Consider the following 10,089-nt stretch of genomic DNA (forward strand, 5'->3'; position numbering starts at 1 on the left):
GACTAAAACATACTTGTAGCTGGATCTGTCTCAATCATTCATCATCCTTTTTTAACACCTCGAGGAACACAGAATTAATGCTGAGAGGTAAATCTTCCTCTCCCTTCAGCATGGCTCTCACTACAGCTGCCTAGGAAACAGGATCCATCTCAGGATGATGACAGCGAGAAGCTTCAGATGTCAACAGCCAAAGAGCAAAATCATCTCCCTGCATTTGGCAATCGACCTATGACATGAAATGCACAATGCTTATGAAAAAAGGTTAGCTAAAAGCAGTTCTTGTAAAAATGATCCTTTATGTACCCCTTGGAATGGCATCCTCTTTGAGCAGGCAGGAGAGTCTCCTCCCTAGGGGAGTCTGCCTTACTTTTTGGAGTTAAAGTCTTGCTCTTCGTTTCACAGAGATGGAAATACATGATGTAATCCACTTAGAAATGTGCTGCTACAAATAAACTTGACCTTTTGAGTATTTTCACAAAGGGAGAGTTTGACAGTACTGCTGAGGTACTAGGAAAAAAACCTCTGGAAACATCTAAAATATGCAGCTTTCTTCTCCTGGAAATAAGCGTGCCTTCAAGAAATGTGACAGTACATATTCTGTGTCTGTCTCTCCCTGCCCCCCTTTTCATTCGTAAATCACCTCTGAAGGAAGCGAATTCTCAGAGAAAATTTCGTAAAAATAGAGACCTGGGATTCACTACCTTTACACAATGACAACATGGTTCTAGAAGAGATCTCCTTGGAGCGCAAAAAGGCATCATCGCTATTTCCAAGATGCTTTAATAATCTTTACAAATGACACTGGAATTTTTGCAGTGAGGAACATGGAAGCAAGGAACTAGAAGACAAATATTAATTCCTCTTGGTAATTCTGACACTGGATTATGTTTTTCTAAAACTGTTATATTTATCTGAAAAAAACATGACACACAGGTGTTCCAACACGGTAAATACAACAAGGTAAAGGGCTCTTCTTCGCTCAGTAGTGTTCTCAGTTGTCAGTACAGAGAATCTGTACCAAAATAATATTTCTTCCAAAGAGCTTCCTGCTCTGCATAAGCATCTCGTAGACTTTAAAGGAGCCGTCCGGTAGTAGAGCTCTCCTAGTCTTCACCAACACCTTCAGACACAAAATCAGCAGCCCTGAGTGACAAATTTTACTTTGGTTCTGAAATGTTTATATGGCAGCAGCCCTGGAATTAAAACTGTTGCTTTATTATAGTGTCCAAGATTTTGCTCTAGGTAATCACACGTAAACCCCTGGGCCTCAGGACTGGAATTATTCTCAGAAAGCACCTGGGAAAAAGGGAATCCTGTAGGGAGCTTAGGTTCCTGCTGCTCCTGTAGCACACATTCCTCTCTACCAGAACACCTCCAATAATATGCTTAGTCAAGCAAGTATTTTTTTGTAGTGACCACAAGAGATCTGTCCAAAAAGTTTGCCACACCACTGCCCCCACCTTGGCGACACATACCATCGCTTACTTGACTTGTAACAAACAGCAGCTCCTTATTCAGCTGTACATGAATTCACAAATCTGTTGCTCATCAGGTTTCGTACTGTAAGAGTTTCACAGAACAGGGAGAAACATCTGCAAACCATTCTGACACTCTGTTTCTCTAGGAGACTCAAACATAGTTTTTTTCAAGTTATTCTCAAATGATGTACCACATTTCTCAACTGGCCAAGAATGGGAAAGTGTCCCATCGACATCTGTGTAATCATCAGTGTTGGTCCTGGAATCTAAAAGCCCTTTTAAAATTTATTGGTTCCATAAACACTAGAGCATCAGTAAATACTAGATGCCAGTAGAGGACAAAGCAACTAATTATCAAGGTAGATATGATAACAACTTAAGTATTCCACCACTACTGCCAAGCATTATTTGGATTCAGTGACAGAATCTGAAGTGACCTGTAGAGACACTAACTGGGCCCAGCACAACTCTCAGGACACTTTCAAAGGCCATACGAACATCGTCTGGAAGCAGGCGACCTGCAAGAAGAAAGTTGTTCTTTGTAAGACAAGATATAAACTAGGTTAACCCCCCCTTTATTTCATATTTAGGAGGATCAGAAACATATTCTGCTGTCTGCTGCAGCTGCCTAGATGAAACAAGGCCAGTCTGCTTATTACTTTTACAAAAATTCATCCTGAGAAAAAAGGAAGATGTGGGAATTCAAGACTAGATACGTGTACTGGTTTTGGCTGGGATAGTTAACTTTCTTCACTGTAGCGGGTATGGTGCTAGATTTTGGATTTGTGACCAAAACAGCGTTGATAACACCGGGATGGTTTAGCTCCTGCCGAGCAGCGCTTACACGGGGTCAAGGCCTTTTCTGCTCCTCTCACCACCCCACCAGCGAGTGAGCTGGGGGGGCACAAGAAGCTGAGAGGGGACTTAGCTGGGACAGCTGACCCCAACTCACCACAGGGATATTCCATGCCATGTGACATCAAGATCAGTGATAAAAGCTTTGGGGAAGAAGGAGGAAAGGGGGGACATTTGGACTTAAGGGTTTGTCTCCCAGAGTCACCACGGGGAACTACAGGCCAGTCAGTCTGACCTCGGTGCCTGGGAAGGTCATGGAACAGATCCTCCTCGGTGCCATTACACGGCACATGCAGGAGAACAGGGTGATCAGGCCCAGTCAGCATGGGTTCGTGAAGGGCAGGTCATGCCTATCAAACCTAATATCCTTCTATGATAAGGTGACCCACTTAGTGGATGAGGGAAAAGCTGTGGATGTTATCTACTTGGATTTTTGCAAAGCTTTTGACACTGTTTCCCACAGCATTCTCCTGCAGAAACTGGCTGCTCATGGCCTGGACAGGTGTACTCTGCGCTGGGTAAAAAACTGGCTGGATGGCCGTGCCCAGAGAGTGGTGGTAAATGGAGTTAAATCCAGTTGGTGTCCGGTCACAAGTGGTGTCCCCCAGGGCTCGGTGCTGGGGCCGATTCTCTTTAATATCTTTATCAATGATCTGGATGAAGGGATCGAATGCACCCTCAGTAAGTTCGCAGATGACACTAAGCTGGGCGGGCGTGTTGATCTGCTTGAGGGTAGCTTGGCTCTGCAGAGGGATCTGGACAGGCTGGACCGATGGGCTGAGACCAATGGTATGAGGTTCAACAAGGCCAAGTGCCGGGTCCTGCACTTGGGTCACAGCAACCCCATGCAGCGCTACAGGATTGGGGCAGAGTGGCTCGAAAGCAGCCCGGCAGAAAAGGACCTGGGGGTGTTGGTGGACAGCCGGCTGAATACGAGCCAGCAGTGTGTCCAGGCGGCCAAGAAGGCCAACAGCATCCTAGCCTGTATCAGGAATAGTGTGGTGAGCCGGACTAGGGAAGTGATCATCCCCCTGTACTCGGCACTGGTGAGGCCCCACCTCGAGTACTGTGTTCAGTTTTGGGCCCCTCACTACAAGAGGGACATTGAGGTGTTGGAGCGTGTCCAGAGAAGGGCTACAAAGCTGGTGAGGGGTCTGGAGGACAAACCTTATGAAGAACGACTGAGGGAGCTGGGGTTGTTTAGCCTGGAGAAGAGGAGGCTGAGGGGAGACCTTATCACCCTCTACAACTACCTGAAAGGAGGTTGTAGAGAGATGGGGGCTGACCTCTTCTCCCTGGTGACAAGTGATAGGACGAGAGGAAACGGGTTCAAGTTAACGTCAGGGGAGGTTTAGATTGGATATTAGGAAACATTTTTTCACTGAAAGGGTTATTAAACATTGGAATAGGCTGCCCAGGGAGGTGGTGGATTCACCATCCCTGGAGGTGTTTAAAAAAAGGGTAGATGGGGCACTTAGGGACATGGTTTAGAAGTGGCTTTTGTCAGGGTAGGTTAAAGGTTGGACTTGATGATCTTAAAGGCCCCTTCCAACCTCAGCAATTCTATGATTATGCATGATGGAGCCCGGCTTTCCTGGAGATGGCTGAACACCTGCCTGCCCATGGGAAGCAGGGAACAAATTCCTCTTTTTGCTTTGCTTGCTCACACAGCATTTCCTTTACTTATTGAACTGTCTTTATCTCAACTCACAGGTTTTCTCACTACTGCAGGGTGGGAGGTGGGTGAGTGGCTGTGTGGGGCTGTGTGGTGGCTGCTGGCCAGGGTCAAACCCCACCAATATGGATGAGACAGCCATCACCACCTTGAACACTCATGAAGACTTTGGATATGCGAATATTTTACATTGTGGTACTGTTTTCAGTTATAAACTTACTGGGCGTTAAACATTAAAAATGAAATTATCCATCATCAATTAATGTTTCACAATAGATTTTTTTGAATGGAATCAAGAACTATGGGAGGAGATAGATTTTGTTTTGCCTGCATTAGAACATTTTTAAAATTTTAAGAACCTCCAGCAATTCCACGTTTTAAAGGAAAGGATTTCAGGTTTTGCAAGAGCTGGTCACTTTAGTGTCAGGACTGACTAGGTTTTTTTTACTGGTTGCTCTGTTAAGAAGGAAATAAATTATGAGCCTATGCAAATCTTCACCCAAAAATACTCATTTTGTTAGCTAAGTCCCCCAAAATTTCAACCTGCTATATGGTCATTCCAGGCCAGAGCCCCAGGGGTGATGTAAGAAACATTCAGCGTAACTGCTTCTGCCAGCTGCGGTACATCTCTACAGCAAGACATTGAGAGCAGAGACACCAACCACTTGCTTCTTGCTTCCAATAATCCAGTAAGTAGCATCCTGCCGGAGGGAAGATTAAGGAAAAATCATGCAAATGGAAATACTAGGATGAAGTAGAAAAGTCTGGATTGGATGGAAGGAGAAAAAAACAAAAAAAAGTTGGATGAGGATGATTTGCCTTGGTGGAATGAAAAGCAGACTGAGTTGGAAATGAAATGGGGGGCTATGGAAATAGGAAAGTGGAGGAAGGGCAAACCCAAAAAGCCCCAGAAAACAGTGTCAGACTTTGTATGTCATGAATAAAGCAGAAATGTCTTTGACTCCTCCTTGACCTTCCAAAAGCAGCTGGAGAGAATCCCAAGACACTTGAGCTTCATTCTTTGTTGGTGAGTACATGACGGAATCATAAAAATCTCATAGCAAAATGTGCATCACATTTTCATCAAACTCATCTATACAGAAGCTGGAGGTTATCGTTCTCCAGCCATTGCTCCAAACACATTGTGCAGCAGATCCAAGAGCTCCAACCTTGATCCTGGTAACACTGACACTTACGTGACTTTTCATGACAGAATTTTCTACTTCAAACATTACTATGCTTTTTAAACTGTTAAACACTATTAAGTTTGTTAAGCTCAGCACTTAAAATGAGAAATTAAAAAAGTTATTGTCATTCGGGCAATATGAATTCAGCCTCCTAATAAAGGATAAATACAATACTGTTGCAAATACCATGAATACCATTCAATGCACTTTGAACCCGGTATTTGCATCCTTCTCCCTGCGTCCCCCCCTTCCCCCCAGAAGACACCTCTGGAGATGTTTTAGAAACCTGTAATGAAAGAATCGGTGCTCATCACAGGTCTAGAGGGCAATCATAAACGGAGCATACATCGCAGATGGAGCTCATGGCCGAACTACTCTTGGTGGTTCACCAGCTAGATCCGGGATCAAACTACAGTCTCTCCCCGTTGTCACACAAGCCCTTCTGCAGCACAACAGTCAGTACTAAAAAAGCATGGGAACCTACGACCTCAGACCAAAAATTCCACAGCTATTTGATCCTCATTTTTGAGGGGCTTCAACTGAAAGGATATTTTTCTCAGGAATGCTGAACATTTAGATCTACAATTTGAAATCAATGAGACCACTCGTTCAAAATAAAAAAATAATTGCAATACAAAGCTAGTGTTCTGAGATGTCAGTCTGCGCGTTTAGTCTGGCCACACAAACTGACATATTTCAAGTTAATCTTTCAAATTTTCTGCCATACAAATGGAAAACCGAATTAATTAGGGCCTATTTCCACAAGGGAGCATAAAAACAAGCACGTTAATTTTTTTCTTTCCCTCTTTTCCCCTGGTGTTTGTCTTTGAAAAAATAGTCTGTGTATACATAGAAGACACATTTTATAATTTTTTTATTTAACATTTATTCAAATATAACCTTAATTCCGACTTTATAACCTCAACGCTTTTATAGCTATGTGTGTGACAACTCAGAGTTATACATCACACTAAATTTATTGACTTTCCAAGGGTGCAGCAGCCATACTTCCCTCGAAAGAAGACTGAGAATTAAGACCGGATAAGTAAAACTATGTAAAGTTCTGTCAAATATTTAGGCTGAAAGAGTCTGTCTCTGGTCCTCTGTGCCACAGCAACACACTCAAGACATACGAGTACATGAATAATCAAAACCACCTGGCTCAACTTCCCTTCGTAAAGGATGCTGCCAACGGAATCTGCCTTTCTGCTAACAACTAAGGGCAAAAGGGCCAACAACATTCACATTTAAGCCTCCACTGCAAAAACGCAGACGCTCTTCCCAAATGTATCAAAAGATAAACCTGACGTACAGAAAGCAGGACGTTTGCACCACTGATTTCCAGTCCTCGCGACACTCTACTGACAAACCGCCTAATTGCGGCTCTTGACATTTTTAAAAATACCTAATTTTTTAATGAAAAAAATCCTGTCATTACCATATGTTACACGCAGCATGGTGTGGAGTTTCTCCCCATCATAGGGAGCTTCGTTTTCCAGGTTCATGTCACCTGTTTCTTGTTACCCATGTAAAATACCACACGTTTTTGCTAGTCGACCAACGTTTTCCCTGAATTACTGCGGCTGAGGCGTTACCTACCCTACCCCTTCTTACGAAGCGCTGCACAAACCCTCCACTCCACAGAAAACGTTATATTAAAGAGACAACTATCCTAAATTTAAAGACGACAAACACAGCTTTTGCACTATCAACAGCGGCTCCATTTGCAAAAAAAAATGGTATTTTCTATGAAGGAAAGAAGCGATTAGACCAGCTCCAGACGCGCACAGTTTATGTTTGGAGGCGCGGTGATAGCGACCCCGCGGCTCTCCTCTCGATGGCGGCCAACAACCCCCTGCCCTGCCCTCCCGGGGTCCCTGCCCGTCCCTCGCCTCCCGGCCCGGGGCCACCTCTGCCCGGGGGACCGGCTCGGCCGCCGCCTCGGCAGCCAAAAGGGGGGGCAGCGCCGTCCCTCCCGCCATGCCCGCCGTCTCCTCACAGGCGAGAGGCCGCCGGGCCCTGAGGCGGGAGCGCACACACCTACCGTCTCCTTGGCCGCGGCCGCCACCGGGATGGGGAGCAGCACCCGGGCCCCGCCCGCCTCGGCGGCTGCCGACTCCCGGGGGGGCTCCCGCCGCCGCTCCGACAGCCGGTACCCCAGGTAGCCGGCCAGGGCACCCCCCGCCGCCCAGCCCAGCTCCCGCCGCCACCACCACCGCCTCAGCCCCGCCGGCCCGGCCCCGCCGCCGGCCCACAGCCGCCGCGCCGGGGGGGCGCCGGGCGGGGGTCCCAAACGGCGGCGCCAGCGCAGGAGGCTGCGCAGGGCGGCCATGGCCGCGGCCGCCGCTCCGCCCCGGTTACCGGCGGACGCAGCCCCCCGGGGGTGCCGGCAGAAGCCTCGCGAGAAGCGGGGAAGGCGTGGGGAAGACAGAGGCCCCCGGCAGTCCCCGCCCCGCCGGGCTGTCCGCCGCCGCCGCCCAGGCCCGGCCGGGCCCACCCCGCCGCCGCCGCTTCCCTCCCCGGGGTGGCCGAGGGGCGGCCCTGATCCGGGGGAAGGAGGAAGGAAGGGCTGCCAACCACGCCTGGCTTGCCTCCAGGCCCTCAAGGCTGGAGCTGGCCTCAAGATCGGTCACCGTTTCACCGCCGAGGCTGTGTTAAAAGCATCCCGGGATCCTTCGTTATCCGTGTGGGAATGAAGCCCCATCGGTCTCGTAAAAACCTGGTGATGTCCCATCCCGTTTCCCAAGCCTTGGGAACCCTCGGTGCGTACCTGATACACAGGCGAAGCCAAAAGCGTGAGGATTGTTTCCGATAAACTGACATTGAACGGCGTTGCCTGCGATACTGACATTTGGCATATTAAATCCTTGGTTTTACAGTTACAACCCTTACAACAAAGGGGACAAATAGTCTGGCAGACTATTCCATAATTTTTTGAACTGTGCTGTAAAGTTTGGCACCTAGGTGAACTCTGATTCTCTGAACTTGGTCCCATGATCTTAAGCATGTTGGCACTTAGTCCCACCAGGAACAGTTGTTAGAAATGACATGTGAAACGGAGATAAACAACTTACCAACAGAGTGTAGTGCTGTCCTTTACCATTCCTTGACTGATACAGATAATGTTCCTTCTGTTTGGTTGCTTACTGCATTGTTCCATTGGGACCCATATTACTGAATTCCCTAAATAGCAGCCGGCTGGAAAATTCTGCAAACTTGTTGAAAAGTGAGCAAACCTGCTGGGGGTGCGTGGTCTCAGTCCCACTGCCCATGTCACCAACAAAGATGTTAAGCAGCACCGGTCCCAGTACTGACCTCTGAGGAACACCACTCGTCACTGGTGTCCACTTGGACATTGAACTGTTGACTGCAACTCTTGAGTGCGACTGTCAGCCAATTCCTTATCCACTGAGTGGTCCATTGGTCAAACCCATGCCTCTCCAATTTAGAGACAAGGATACCGTGCAGGACAGTGTCAAATGCTTTGCACAAGTCCAGGTAGATGGTTTCAGTTACTTTTCCCTTATCCACCAACACTGTAACCCCGTCATAGAAGGCCGCCAAATTTGTCAGGCACAGTTTGCCTTTGGTGAAGCCATGTTGGCTGTCACCGATCACCTCCTTATTTTCCATGTGCCTTAGCAGAGTTTCCAGGAGGATCTGCTCCATGATCTTGCTGGGCACAGATACGAGACTGACTGGCCTGTAGTTCCCTGGGTCTTCTTTTTTTTCTATTTTAAAGATATTATGTCAGGGGAGAACTGTGGCCATGTTTGTCAACTGACAGTCTGACAGACCATGCAACAGTAGGCATGGCCAAGGTTGAATTAACCTCAGAGCAGGTATTTGGGGTGAATGACAGAGTTACTGCATTTCTTTCAATATTTTAGAATACCGTAAGCCAATTCATACCTCAAGTAATTCCCTTGACTTCATTATTCCCATCTGTTAAAAACTAAGTATTTTATCTGTTAATTTTTTTAGATCTACTGCTTTACTTACAAGCGTGTTAGATTTATGTTTCCCAAGCAAAAGTCTTGTCTCCAGATCTGAGCTACATCTCTGTACTAAATGATAAAAGGCCAATATTTAGGTGTCAGGACAATAATAGTTTCAGATGCTTAGCATGACTGAAACTCAAGTATTTCTCCTGCAGTTACATGACTAAGCATCCAGTCTGGAAAATTTTGTAGAACGTGGCCCTTGGATCTTTTCAGTTCTAGTTACCTCATTGGGAAACATCATTCACTGATATAGACTTTTTAAAATAGTCTAGTTTTTCCATTTGATTGGAAACAAAACCGTTTTTGATCAATGTAGTGTCCCAAAGTAAACCTATTTGCCGTGTGACTCATCAGTCACCTAAACTGTGGACATGAACCATGAGTTATCTCTGTGCTCACATTGTTTCCCTGAAATCGGTTAGGCACATTTTAATGACTTTTCAATAACACCTTTAGGCTAATCTTTTTTTTTTTTTTTTCCACTTCAAAAAAATGCAATACACATCTGTAACTGCTTACACCTGGATACGTTGTCAGAACTTCCCTGGTGAGGTGTTTGCTTCGGAACAAGAGCGCAATTTATTTCTGCAGCAAGTCAAAAACTGAGAGCTGCCTGCATGTCTTATGTGCGCAGATTCAGAAACCGTGTAATTTAAATAAATCAAGATGTTTTTTATCCAGTGATCCACTTACAGAACTAATGCAAAAGCTGCCAAATGAGGCATTTGAATGTTGATATATGTGGAAAAGGTCCATTCTCACTGGATGTAGCTGGATGTAAACATGTGCTGACTACCTGCCTAGCTTATACAGGAGTTATTCATGTGTATCCACAAAAACATGGACAATTAAATCACGAATCTTAAAAAGATGAATTTCTGCCTTCATTT

General features: G+C 46.2%; 1 protein-coding gene across 1 annotated transcript in view; it reads right to left on the reverse strand.

The window, feature by feature from the left end:
* The window catches only part of MICU3 (mitochondrial calcium uptake family member 3), a 55,967-nt gene extending 48,537 nt beyond the window's left edge, over positions 1–7,430 (reverse strand). Inside the window, exon 1 of the mRNA XM_054203046.1 lies at positions 7,240–7,430. The gene's annotated coding sequence lies outside the window, so the exon portion shown is untranslated. The remainder of the gene's footprint in view (positions 1–7,239) is intronic.
* Positions 7,431–10,089: the final 2,659 nt, after the last annotated feature.

The sequence above is a fragment of the Rissa tridactyla genome, chromosome 5 (genome assembly GCF_028500815.1).
Source record: "Rissa tridactyla isolate bRisTri1 chromosome 5, bRisTri1.patW.cur.20221130, whole genome shotgun sequence".
Lineage (NCBI taxonomy): Eukaryota > Metazoa > Chordata > Aves > Charadriiformes > Laridae > Rissa > Rissa tridactyla.